Genomic DNA, 6,868 nt, shown 5'->3' with positions numbered 1-6,868 from the left:
GTGACAGCAACGCAGCAGCTGACATGGCAACGCATTGAATTCAATATTTACCCGTGTGGGTGGTGAGGTGTCGGTCAGCCAATCAAAGTACAAAATGGAGGTGGTCTGGTCAGCGGACAGGAGTAGCAGGAGACAAGGGCCAGGTGCAGAGACAGGGCCAGGTGCAGAGACAGGGCCAGGTGCAGAGACAGGGCCAGGTGCAGAGACAGGGCCAGGTGCAGAGACAGGGCCAGGTGCAGAGACAGGGCAGATAGAGTAACTAAGAGGTGTTTACAGCAGGCTAAGTGATCATGGGACTATACTGCTGTTACTGGAGTGGATCACCTTTAAACTGAGAGAGAGAGCCCTGACTGACTGTGCAAGGACTACTGCACTTAAGATGTGTTATGACTGTCTATGACTGTCTATGACTGTCTTGGCCCTGGATCGTCAAAGGATAGGAAACTTTGATGTCCCGGAGGGAAAAATGGTCTTAGACACACAGTCATATGAATATAGACATACTGTATATGTCGGTCCTGTATCATCTTGTGCCACTATGTCGGTCCTCTCTGACCCTAACCAGGACAAGAGCTCCGTCACACCAAAATGTCCTCTTGGGGATAATAAAGTCATTATCTCTGTCTCTTATTGATCCCCATCATAGCCTCTCCCTAAAATCGAATGATCCCCTGCCTAGCCTTCCTTTCTTCCCACCTGTCAGACAGACAGAAGGTTTCCTGCTCCAGTAATGTGATAATAGACTGTTTACATCTGTGCTGCATCTCCCCTTCGCCCCCTGAATATACACTCTCTCTTCTGTTTACTCTGCAGTCTAATGAGAATTAGCTGAATCTGGTTACCGTAATAAAATCAACAGCCTACTGTTCCGGGAAGCAGGCAGGCATGTAGCTAGCTAGCTATCTCTGGTCATTTGTCCATCCACAGTGAATGCGTCCCAAATGGCACACTATTCCCTACATAGTGCACTACTTTTGACCAGAGACCTAAATGGGGAATAGGGTGCCATTTGGGACGCAGAGAGTGGGCGACATTCAACCGCTGAGCATTTGATTAGATGGAGTTTGATGAGGCATTTTATTACAGACTCTCTGTCCCGTTCATCCTGGTTATTACAACAGCAGAGATATACAGAAACCACTGACCAAGGTCACAGAGAAAATATGCAATGAAATATAATGTGTTTAGTGATGTCTTTTCATTGGCTCATATTGTGATTGGATGAAAAAAAATCAGACTGAACACAACCATGCAGTCATGCCATTTACACAGTAATTGTGTCGGTAGTCTTGCTTTGAGATTCATCTATCAGTGCATTGTGTAACCACTGTGTAAACAGCAGCACACATGCTGCTGAGCTCTCTCTGCTGACAGGGGAACATAACATGCTGGTTATGATTGATGGCTCATCGGGAAAAGGGAATGGATAAGTGTGTGTGTGTGTGAGAGAGAGAGTGCGTAAGTGTGTTGTGCACTCTCTACAGACCACGTGCCCTTGAGGCATCATAAATGACAGACATTGACTTGCCTTAACTCTCTCCCCTCTTACTATAAGGATGTGGCTGCTCTGTTATTGAACACATCCCTTACACCTGAATGACAAATCACTGCTCGTTTTTATCAGAGCGACAATTAACATTCAGCCAGGCTTTGAAGATGCTGTGTGTGTGTGTGTGTGTGTGTGTGTGTGTGTGTGTGTGTGTGTGTTTCCATCACAGGCGGCCGGTGTCACCTTAATTGGGGAGGATATAGTATTGGCTGTAACGGAATAAATGGAATGATATCGAACACATCAAACACATGGTTTCCATGTGGTTGATGCGATTCCAGCCATTACTATGAGCCATCCTCCCCTCAGCAGCCTCCTATGGTTTCCATATTCTCTAAGAAGTGTTACATCTCATATAGGAAGGATTTGGGAGTAAGAAGGACTAGTGTATTTCTTCTAGAGATGTATTTCCAGGCCAGATTGAGTCTCAGTGGTGGAGCTGAGAAAAGCAGGCTTGTGTGTGAACGAGGATGCAGTCTGCAGAGAGTGGGTGGATGGGTAGAGACAGTGCAATACACACACACACACACTAGAGATGCATAGTGTTATGTAAGAGTTTGTGGGTAGGAGGGAAATACATTAAAAATCCCACGAGCACACACACACATTCACACAGAGATTTGAGCTCCAAATTGCTTGTTGTTTCGTATTTCCATATCCAGTGAATGGGTTGTTGGTACACTGCAACCATGGAACAGAGAGGGGATCAACTGTCCAACTACACCAAGAGGGAATTCCATTTGAATTAATTAGGCCAAACAAGGGCTACTGCACAGAGCAAAGTGTGCCACTGTCGCTATCAGCATTTGCCAGGTAGAGCAGAGTCCACAAACACACCCGGAAGGCAAACAGTCACCTGAGTGTTGCACCAGAGTGCTTGTCATGCATGGGTTGAGCCCCAGACGCAAATATTGTTTGTCTGCCAGGAGGGTGTGTGTGTGCATGTATGTGTAGATTTTGGAGCTCACCTCTAACAAATCAGATGTTTTGGCAGGCGGCCATATGCCTTCCTCAGATGAGACGAGCTGCTCTTGCTTTCACTGGTGGCCTAAATCACAGCCAAAACTACTGAGAACGTCATACTACAGTACAACTGCAAATCTCCTGACCTGTTTTGCAGTAAATGCAGAGTTCCTGTGGAGTATACTGTATCTCAGTATAGTAAAATAGCTAAAATAGTCAAATGAACACTGTACCGTAGGCCTAAATATCATAACACTTGCTTTAGTGAGGAAATGACCAGCTCAAATTCAGCCAATAACGGTTGACACAGGCCCATTAAGGCTGATCTTGTTAGTGTCAAAGCTAACAACAGCATAATGGAAAATAAGAAATAAGAGAGAGAGAGCGAGAGAGAGAGAGAAAGAAAGAGAGAGAGAGAGCTAATGCTTCATATTTGACTGTGAGGCTGTGGCTGTGTCAGGTTTTGGGTGTCAGTAGGACTTGCTGTGTGTCCGGGGGGTGTAATAAAGCCCTTTTGTGGGGAAAACTCATTCTGATTGGCTGGACATGGCTTCCCAGTGGGGAAGTACATTTCTATAGGCTCAACAATGACTGACACTTCATAGACTTCTGTCAGGTATACACATTGCATATTTATTGCCAGTTTGAGTACAATACAAAAATATTGGTTAAATAAAAGCTCTGTGTTGAAACATTTTAAGCATTTAGTTCATTTCAAAATATAGTAATAAAATAGAGTATATATTGTACCGTTTAACAAAAGCTTTGAATCTTCAATCCTGCCGGCATGTATGTTTAAAAGCCCATAAAAAAAAAAAAAGTAGATACTAATTTGCATAACACAATATTCCAATCTACGCTAATTACATTTTGAATACATTAATAGATTTATCAGAGCACTCAGTAAAGCTACTCCTGCCCATAACACACTGCAGAAGCATCTAATTAGGGCTTGGAAAATTCTAGTAACTTTCCAAATATTCCCAGGTTTTTCCAGAAATCCCGGTTGGCAGGTTGCCGGAATCAGTAAGGAATAAGCCAGAAATCCGGAATCCTCCAAGGATTTTTGGAAAACCTGGGAATTTTGTGCATTACCGGAACTTTGCAACCCTAAATCTGTTACAGTACTTTATAATATTCCGACCTAGCCTGGTTGCCAGTGTCTATTTACCTAACATTCCACTCCTTGTAGGCTACTCCTTAAATTTTTTATATTTTAGTCATTTAGCAGACACTCTTATCCAGAGCGACTTACAGTTAGTGAGTGCATACATTTTTCATACTCTTGTCAAGGAGTGTAATGTCAGCTATAAAGACTGGCAACCAGGCTAACTCTGACCTTCATCCTCCAACACTATCCTTCTCCTATCCTTGATTCCCTGATCCTTTCAAGAGGAGCACTTCTTTAGAAGGTTCTTTTGAAAGTCCATATGGATGTTCCATATGTATGACTACACACATACAGTTCATGGCTGGCTATGCATTTGAACCTGCATCGATTGTAAAAGGATGTATACGTGTCTTGCTCACTATAGCAGTGCAAGAAGCAGAGTTGGCAGGTAGACCTACTGTAGCTATTGCTACTCAAAATAATGCAGAATATCACTCTATGGTATAAGTATGGTGATTTTTGGTGCTATATATATATATATTGTATTTTACATTTAAGTTTAACTTTCTCCCATTTAAAAGCCTCTTAAGAGCTAGATATGTTGAATAAATATATTAAAGAAGGACATTGCATAACTTGTTTATTGATAACAGTAGACTGGTATAACTAGTCCAGCACACACTCAACTGTAATACTATGTATGCCTTCAATACTGCTTTGTACAAGCACTTTTCCTTCGATTTTTTCCTTAAGAATAAAGTTGTTCAGTCATTTAACGTTCACGATGACAGACGAAGACAGCCCTCTGAGACCTTCACAGACGGCGAGAACAGACACACAGATTGTGCTTCAACATTCTGAGACGAGACAGGCTCACTCCCAACAAAAGCTAACAGTTCAACTTTAATCAAATTTTAAACATCGGCAAACTATTTGTGGGTTATAATCTCGTAAAGCCGTAACAAAGACCAGGGCTGTGTGATAGGACACCAATAGAATAACTGGATTTAGTCTCCATTTCCCTAGCAAACCTCAGGTCAGTCAAACACACGTAAAAGGGACAAATAGAAAAATGAGTGAATGAGAGAAGTCCACACTGGACCGCAAGGTCTGTGGGAGTGAGGAGAGGGAGGAGAGAGTGGGGGAGGGAGGGGGGAGGAGGAGGAGGGAGATGGTGGAAAGAGAGAGGAGGAAGAAAGAGAGAGGGGGGATAGAAAGAGAAAGCAAGAGAGAGAGAGAGGGAAAGAAGTAAAGGTTGAGAGGTTCATTGAGTCGTTTTAAGAGTCTGCTCAAAAAAGGACACTCTCCCATTACAGCGGCTATTTCCATTTTATAATCTGGGCCCTGCTGAACATTACGTATAAAAACCAAAGTAAACTTAGCATCTAGAGCACTCTGTGGTCCAAGAAAACGTCAGGGGCCATAGTAGAAGGCTTTATAATTGCTATATTCACCAAACGGTTGAACTGTGCCAAGGAATCATTAGGAAAGTGTTCAAATATAGCATAGGACCTTGAGAAAAGAAAAAGCATATTGTTCAAACATGCATACCTACAGTACAGTACAAGTATGACGTATTTGGACAGTCAAAAGTGGGACATCCTGTTTACCATTACTGCCTGGCTTGCTTGCTTCATCATCAGTATCTGTTAGATTTGAGTTGACTCATGATATTGTGTTTTGGGGGGACGTGAGAACATCCTACATCTAGAATGTTTACTATTCCTGATCATTGAAGTCAGCGCTAGGCTGTCATTAACACAGCTCTACAATAAGGGTACTCCACGCAAAAGGCATTATGTACAGTCGTGGTCAAAAGTTTTGAGAATGACACAAGTATTGGTCATCACAAAGTTTGCTGCTTCAGTGTTTTTATATATTTTTGTCAGATGTTACTATGGTATACTGAAGTATAATTACAAATCATTCCATAAGTGTCAAAGGCTTTTATTGACAATTACATTAAGTTTATGCAAAGAGTCAATATTTGCAGTGTTGACCCTTCTTTTTCAAGACCTCTGCAATCCGCCCTGGCATGCTGTCAATTAACTTCTGGGCCACATCCTGACTGATGGCAGCCCATTCTTGCATAATCAATGCTTGGAGTTTGTCAGAATTTGTGGGGTTTTGTTTGTCCACCCGCCTCTTGAGGATTGACCACAAGTTCTCAATGAGATTAAGGTCTGGGGAGTTTCCTGGCCATGGACCCAAAATGTCGATTTTTTGTTCCCCAAGCCACTTAGTTATCACTTTTTGCCTTATGGCAAGGTGCTCCATCATGCTGGAAAAAGGCATTGTTTGTCAACAAACTGTTCTTGGATGGTTGGGAGAAGTTGTTGTCGGAAGATGTGTTGGTACCATTCTTTATTCATGGCTGTGTTCTTAGGCAAAATTGTGAGTGAGCCCACTCCCTTGGCTGAGAAGCAACCCCACACATGAATGGTCTCAAGATGCTTTACTGTTGGCATGACACAGGTCTGATGGTAGCGCTCACCTTGTCTTCTCCGGACAAGCTTTTTTCCGGATGCCCCAAACAATCGGAAAGGGGATTCATCAGAGAAAATGACTTTACCCCAGTCCTCAGCAGTCCAATCCCTGTACCTTTTGCAGAATATCAGTCTGTCCCTGATGTTTTTCCTGGAGAGAAGTGGCTTCCTCGCTGCCCTTCTTGACACCAGGCCATCCTCCAAAAGTCTTCGCCTCACTGTGCGTGCAGATGCACTCACACCTGCCTGCTGCCATTCCTGAGCAAGCTCTGCACTGGTGGTGCTCCGATCCCGCAGCTGAATCAACTTTAGGAGACGGTCCTGGCGCTTGCTGGACTTTCTTGGGCGTCCTGAAGCCAGCTTCACAACAATTGAACCTCTCTCCTTGAAGTTCTTGATGATCCGATAAATGGTTGATTTATTTGCAATCTTACTAGCAGCAATATCCTTGCCTGTGAAGCTCTTTTTGTACAAAGCAATGATGACGGCATGTGTTTCCTTACAGGTAACCATGGTTAACAGAGGAAGAACAAGATTTCAAGCACCACCCTCCTTTTAAAGCTTCCAGTCTGTTATTCTACCTCAATCAGCATAACAGAGTGATCTCCAGCCTTGTCCTCGTCAACACTCTCACCTGTGTTAACGAGAGAATCACTGACATGATGTCAGCTGGTCATTTTGTGGCAGGGCTGAAATGCAGTGGAAATGTTTTTTGGGGATTAAGTTCATTTTCATGGCAAAGAGGGACTTTGCAATTAA

This window comes from Coregonus clupeaformis, unplaced genomic scaffold (assembly GCF_020615455.1).
Source record: "Coregonus clupeaformis isolate EN_2021a unplaced genomic scaffold, ASM2061545v1 scaf0335, whole genome shotgun sequence".
NCBI classification, from domain to species: domain Eukaryota; kingdom Metazoa; phylum Chordata; class Actinopteri; order Salmoniformes; family Salmonidae; genus Coregonus; species Coregonus clupeaformis.
This window is presented reverse-complemented; position numbering follows the sequence as displayed.